The sequence below is a fragment of the Alosa sapidissima genome, chromosome 21, assembly GCF_018492685.1.
Source record: "Alosa sapidissima isolate fAloSap1 chromosome 21, fAloSap1.pri, whole genome shotgun sequence".
Taxonomy (NCBI): domain Eukaryota; kingdom Metazoa; phylum Chordata; class Actinopteri; order Clupeiformes; family Clupeidae; genus Alosa; species Alosa sapidissima.
In genome coordinates this window covers 1,832,192-1,839,201 of record NC_055977.1, presented here as the reverse complement: position 1 = coordinate 1,839,201, position 7,010 = coordinate 1,832,192, and positions in this window count along the sequence as shown.

Genomic DNA, 7,010 nt, shown 5'->3' with positions numbered 1-7,010 from the left:
GTTACCACACCTGCCCTTTCTCCCACTCATACACCAGCAGCATCAGGAACAGTGTGTGTGTGTGTGTGAGAGAGAGAGAAAGAGAGGGATGTAGTCAGTGACCTAGGGAACAGATAAGGGACAGAGAGAGACGGAGAGAGAGGGCGATCCACTGGTGGCTATTAAAGAGACCGAGTCACGGAGCCGCTGCCCTATTGGGGGGGGGGGGGGCGGGCATATCAGCCGTTAAAGAAATGGAGAGAAGATTAAGATGAAAACGAACGAGAACTGACCTGTGTGTTTGAGTGAGTGAGGCACAGTGTAGCCAGAGACCTTTCCCATGGCTAAGGAGGAGAGGGAGAGAGTGTGTGTGTGACCGTGTGACCTCTCCAATGGGTAAGGAGAGAGAAGAATGATCAATATTGAAGAGAGCTGATCCACCATATCAAAGCAGTCGGACTACTATACAGCTGTGTGTGTGTGTGTGTGTGTGTGTGTGTGAGAGAGAGGAGCGGATCCACTCGTAAGAAACACAGATAGGGAGGTGATCAGAGGGAGGGAGGGGGGGGGGGGGGGGGGGGGTCGTGTGTCCTAGCAGGCAGTGTGGCTCCGGGCCCGTTTGTCACGGCGATTAGTGTGTGTGCTGCTGACGGAGGTTTCTCAGGCTGCCCAGAGATTGACCAGGACAGAGAGGGAAGAGACCTCCAGCTCAGTGGCCAGTTTATCCTCCGCTACACACACACACACACACACACACACACACACACACACACACACACTTGCTGCTCTGCTACTGGGTCTCAGGCTGTGGTCAGTTTTTCCTTTGCTACACACACACACATTCACACATTTAAATGCTTTATTTGGATTAGAAGATAATCATATATCATGGCATAATACAAATTTGATAGAAAGGTGTACAACAGCAGCCACTATCCATTATGCACATTAGGGGTAAAGGTGGCACCTACAATATATATATATATATATGGTATTCATGGTATTCATGGTATTATGTTCTTGACTAATTTTGATAATTGAACAGACTATTGTGCATGTGATGACTTATACAATGAAATGATGCTGACATGTTTTGGAGATAACAACCATTAGACTGAGAATTAACAATCAGTTTAGACCAACAAGGTCTATTCACTTGAAAATTGTGCTATATGGAGGCTACCTGTCCTTAACCATTTTCAAAGATATGAGACATTGAGACATGTACTAAGACATTTGCAATTCAATTCTGTTGTGAACAATTGCCAAGTAGTTTGGAGGTTTGTCTGTGTTATTTTGAGAATGCAATTTCGTTGTGATGGATTGCAGTAAAGTTGGCATTGTCACACACACACACACACACACTCTCTACTCTGCTACTGGGTCTCAGGCTGTGGCCAGTTCATCCTCTGCTACACACACACACACTACTGGTTCACAGGGACAGAGGAGGGATGTAGGCCAGAGGCATCAGGTCAAAGGTCAAAGGTCACTGACCCTGGATGCCGCTGTTCTGATATTAATACAGATATTAATATACTGTTGTATTGCCATCACGTGGGGATAGGAACCAGTGATGTTAATGCAATAAAGTTGCACCGTCAGTCCACCCCTTGGTTACCTAGTAACAATGATGGCAACGGCTTAGTGGGAACGAGAGCAACAGTAAGCCCCTGTCATCACACTGCTAACAAGACAGACTGGTCCCCCACACACACACACACACGAACAGTGCGCTACACTGGAAACACACACACACACACACACACACACACACACACAGTAAGCCCCTGTCATCACACTGCTAACAGATCCCCCTAAATGCTGCACATGGTTCCTTTCAAGTACTTTAAATGGCAGAGTTCCTATGGCAGAGTTCCTGCTGGCATGCAATGACAGATGGAAACGTACTGTATGGCACTAACATCAGCTAGTTGAGCAGCTATCATTGCATGGCAAAAGGAACTGTCCTATTTAAACCACTTAAAAGGAACCATGTGTAGAATGCAGGGGGATCTTGAAAGGAACCATGTGTAGAATGTAGAGGGTTCCGTTAGCAGAGCAGAGCTTTGGGCAATGAAAGCTGGTGGACTAGCTGACGTCTACTACACAGTTTCATCTGGTGTTGTTACAGAGTGTGTGTGTGAGGAGCAGTGAGACTTGAGGGAGTGTGTGTGAGAGATAATATCTGTGTGTCTGTGTGAGAGATAATATATGTGTGTGTGTGTGTGTGTGTGTGTGTGTGTGTGTGCGCTTGGAGGTGCTGTCAGCAGCATGCTGAGCAGGACAGACGTGTCTGAAAATGGACGTCAGCTGTTCAAGAGCAGAAGCTGCCGGCAGGAATGTGTGTGTGCGCCATCATCTCTGAGACGCATAGCGACCGCTGATGAGCTAGCAGGTAGTGTGTGTGTGTGTGTGTCATGGCCTGTGATGAGCTAGCAGTGGAAGCGCTAGCCAGTGGCGGTTCTAGGGTTTTTCTGAGACAGGGGCCATAAGGGGGCCACATCATACACTGAGGGGCCAAGAACCGGTCAACATCCCTACACAGAAAATACCTTGTTCAGTAAGGCAGAGGCACGTCGTCTACGTGATATGCAGGACTATACGCGGTATACCCAAAGTCCTTTTAGGCAAGTCCCTCCACTCGACGGCCATATTGCAACGCTTTTTGGTCACTCATCGGGCATCCTATTCGGCAGAAATGTGCATGCGCAAGGCTTCACGACACCAATTTTGCTCCAGCGGCGAGTTCACAACACATGATTGGCACGATGTCTTCACAACACACCATATGATTGGCTCAATGTATTTCACATCACACCACATGATTGGCTCAATGTATTCACATGTTGACGTTTTGCCGAGGAAGGGGTGGGATATGTGTAGACAACGGCCATATTGGCGTTACAAACTAGCCCCATGCATTTCTATGGAGGATTTTTTGAGTGCTGTGTCTCCTCATTAGAAAGTCTCTGGTATACCCACTTAAAAAGCATACCATCTCAGTATACCCACTTAAAACAGACAAGGATAGGTATTAATATTTGGGGTTCATCACAGTATACCCACTACAGCTAACTAGACTACACCACAGCAGTAAGGTGCATACATTTCACCAGTCTTACCTTGTTCAAATACTTGAATGCTAAATGCTAAAAAACAAAAAAGCCAATACAATTCTTAACAATTTTCCCATGTATTTATTGCATTGAAAACACAATATAAAACTAAAATATAATAGACACTTCAGTGGAAATACATTGCTATTTTAAACAGAAATCATACATCATCATACACACATTTTTCGTTCAATTAAACAAGTTTTACTTTAACTGTTTCCCCTTTTGTTGATAAGAGAAACCACTTTCACTGCCAGTTTGCGTACATTAAAACAAACACACACACACACACACACACACACACAGCATGTGAGCAACAACTACATCATATTTACACAATTTTTTCAACAACTATTTTTACAATGGTCTTATTTGTAATGGTCTTTGAAGCCACCGTCTTGCTTCCAGTTAGAAAAGCCTGATTCTGATTTGAAGACTGACGATGGGTCATTTGAAAGCGAAAATTACGGAAGGGGTAGCAAAACACTAAAGATGGAATATTCCTACCATTTGAAGTCTTTGTATCAGAAGTCATTGAGTAGCCTCTTCCTATTTCCGTGCTGCATCTTGCGGAATACCAGTTTAGGAGAGGTTGCACAGAACCATCTGCTCTAGAATGGGAAATGTCTGGAGAGAAGAAAATGAAACAAGTTTGAGTAACTTAATTGTTATTAACTTTCATAACCCACTGTCAACCTGGTGTTTCTAAAATAAATGACAAAATATGCTCAGTGTAGTGGCAATAGGAAATAGCACCATACCATTAGGAGCAGCTATGCTTGGTGACTGGTGGTTCTGAAGACTGTGGGTTCAAGTCACCAGCTCCTGCGCCATCCCAGTCTGTAGGTGAAACACAAATGCGTGTTTTACAAAATCCATGCTTGTATTCAGCATGTCGTCTGGCAACTGTAAAACCAGTTATTATTATTTTAAATCATATAAAGCTTGAGTGAGTAGAACATTTAACCAATTTATCTCAATGAAACTCTCCTTGTCCTAACACTTTGAGACAGAATTCATGCGAAGGCCATGAATCAAATAAACTCAGAATAGTGGTTAATAACTTTGCAATGATAGCTCACATTAACTACAAAAGCGTAGCGTTAGCTATTAGGCATGTATTCTCATGTTCATGTTAGCAGCTGCCAAACTTTTTCCTCAAGGAAAAAAAAATCGAACGTTATTTACATTTGGTAAGGCGCACTAGCGCATGTAATAGGTTATTATTCATTTCGGACCCCAAACAAACAGGATGTCCATTTCTCTGCATTTCATATAACACCATTTCAAACACTTCATACATTACCTTTCCATACATGAAATCTATCAGCATGCTAACAAACAATCAAACCTCAACTCAAGTAACCTAACGTTAATTTAATGTTAACAGTTCACTGACAAAGTCAGTTAACAGTTCACTGCAAGCTTGCTGCTGCTTCGTAATTTAATTGACAAACTTAACATATTTTGACAGCAACAAATAAACGTCCCTTTCACATAATGATGATAACCAACATAGAGATTTGTGACTCACCAAGAAACTTCTGTGGAGGATGAAACGCTGCCATCGGTTCTTCACGTTAGAATTCTAGCTGATACTTTCGTTAGTCAAATGTATCGGTTCTTCACGTTAGCTGATACTTCCATGAGCCAAATGTATCGTTTCTTCACATTAGTAGAGACATTTCTGGTTAGCCAAATCAGAGCCCGTCTACGGAGAGCCTTGGCACTTCCTATTAAGCCTCATTGTATCGACATTGGTTGCAGTTCCATTAGAATTCCACTGGGGGTGATCGCGGGCGAGTGCAGGTTGAATGGGGGTCTATGGAGCTAGACGGCTAAATGTATCTCTTTCACCTGCTTGTCGTAGAAGAATCGTATATATTATTGTAGTTTATGCAGGTTCAATATAGATTTAAGATCTAAAGTTGAATGAACGAGTACTTATGTCCTTTTCATTTCTTACAGGTTGGGTCGTTGTTGCCCATATCACGCTAGCATTGTGCTAATGAATGATGTCATTGACATAGGCCTATTTGAAAGGCTTTTTAGAAACTTACGTGACTTCAAAAAATATAACAATCAACAGTGTGTATTTTCTTTGCCTCTCCTAGCGAATGCAACATTCAAATTACTACTCAAAAAATTATATCCAGAGAAAAGTGGATATTGAGGGGTAAAGCTCCATAGACCTCCATGCATTCTGCACTCGCCTGCGAGCGCCCTAAAGTGGAATCTGAGGAGGAACTGCAACCAGTCCAGAAACCGGAAGTAACCAGACAGTGCCAATTCTCTTCCTATTAGACATTCTCTGGCCAAATGTATTGTTTCTTTTACAGTTCACTGTTTGCTTTAGCTTTCAAGCTTCATAGGTGCATTACTGCCACCAGTTGTTTGGGAATGGAATTGCATCTCTGATCGTCGTTCTCAACGATGATTAACGGGGCAGGGGCCAGTCAGGGGCCAATGAGATTTCAGATGTGGCCCGGGCCCCTGTGGCCCCGCCCCTGGCGCTAGCGTAGCTAGCAGCACTGAGAGACGTGTGTGTGTGTGTGTGCGCCATGGCCTCTGATGAGCTAGCAGCACTGTGATGTGTGTGTGTGTGTGTGTGCGCGTAGCTAGCAGCACTGGGAGATGTGTGTGTGTGTGCGTGTAGCTAGCAGCACTGGGAGACGTGTGTCTGTGTGTAGCTAGCAGCTTCTTTCAATACTTCAATACTAGCAGCTTCTTCAATACTTTGTGGAAAAGCCTTTGTTTGTAAAGACAGCTTCAAGACATTTCCTGTATGACAAAACTTATTGGTCGCAGTATCAGGTCTGATTTTGGCCCATTGTTCTAAACAGATCCCAGGGGTCCCTCTTGTGAATCCTGATCTTTAGTTACTTCCAGGACTATTTAATTGAATTGGCTGCCTTCAAGTCTTTCTGGAGCTTTCTCCGAGTGGTCCTTGGCTCTTGGAATTGACTATCCTTCTGACTCCCTGGTCAGAAATATTACGAGGAGATCCTGTGCATGGCCGGTTGATGATGCAGTGATGTTTCTTCCACTTGCAGATAATGGCTCCCATGCTGCTTACTGGAAGATTCTGATGTTTTGAAATGCATCTGTAACCAGTTTCATTGATATGTTTTGCAACAATAAGGTTGCCAAGGTCTTGGGAGAGCTTTTTGCTTTTATCCATCATGAAATGTTTCTTGTGTGACACCTTGGTAATGAAAAACCTTTTTATAGCCCATCAATATGTAGGCTACTAACCAAGCTTATATTAATTTGCACAGATAGAAAGGATAACTACTTATACAGATTCCAGCTCGTTCCTTCCCTTTCCTTGCCTTAGTGCTTTTTCTTAGCGTGTTTAATACTTTTCCCCTGTGTTATTCCACTTCATTACATGACTCTACTTACGGAGTTGTTTGGATTTTTTATGTGTGGGTTACCTGAGTTATTACTAATGCCTGGTGAAAATGTTGTGCCCCCTGTATTCCACTTTTCACGGGCCCTCTCCTCCATTGGGGCCCTATACTTCCCACTTTCCCCCCCAGTTCGACGCCCTTTAATCTGCTGAACCTTCTGCTCGTTTCCAAATATAAAAAAAAACTCTCTGCAACTCAACATTGGCTTGCCTGCCTCAGCTGCCTGTGAGGGGCTTTTCAGTTGTGCTGGATTACTGTTCACTGCAAAGCGACCCAAGGATGAGTGCAACGAACTTTGAAAATCAACTACTGCTCAAACTTAAAGGAGAACTCCGGTGATTTTTCACATAGATCTCCATTTCTCAACGTCCTTTTCAGGCAAGTACCTCCACTCGGCAGCCATATTGCAACACTTTTTGGGCACTTATCGTGCATCTATTTCAGCAGAAATGCGTGTGCGTAAGGCTTCACGACACCAATCTTGCTCCAGCAGCAAGAT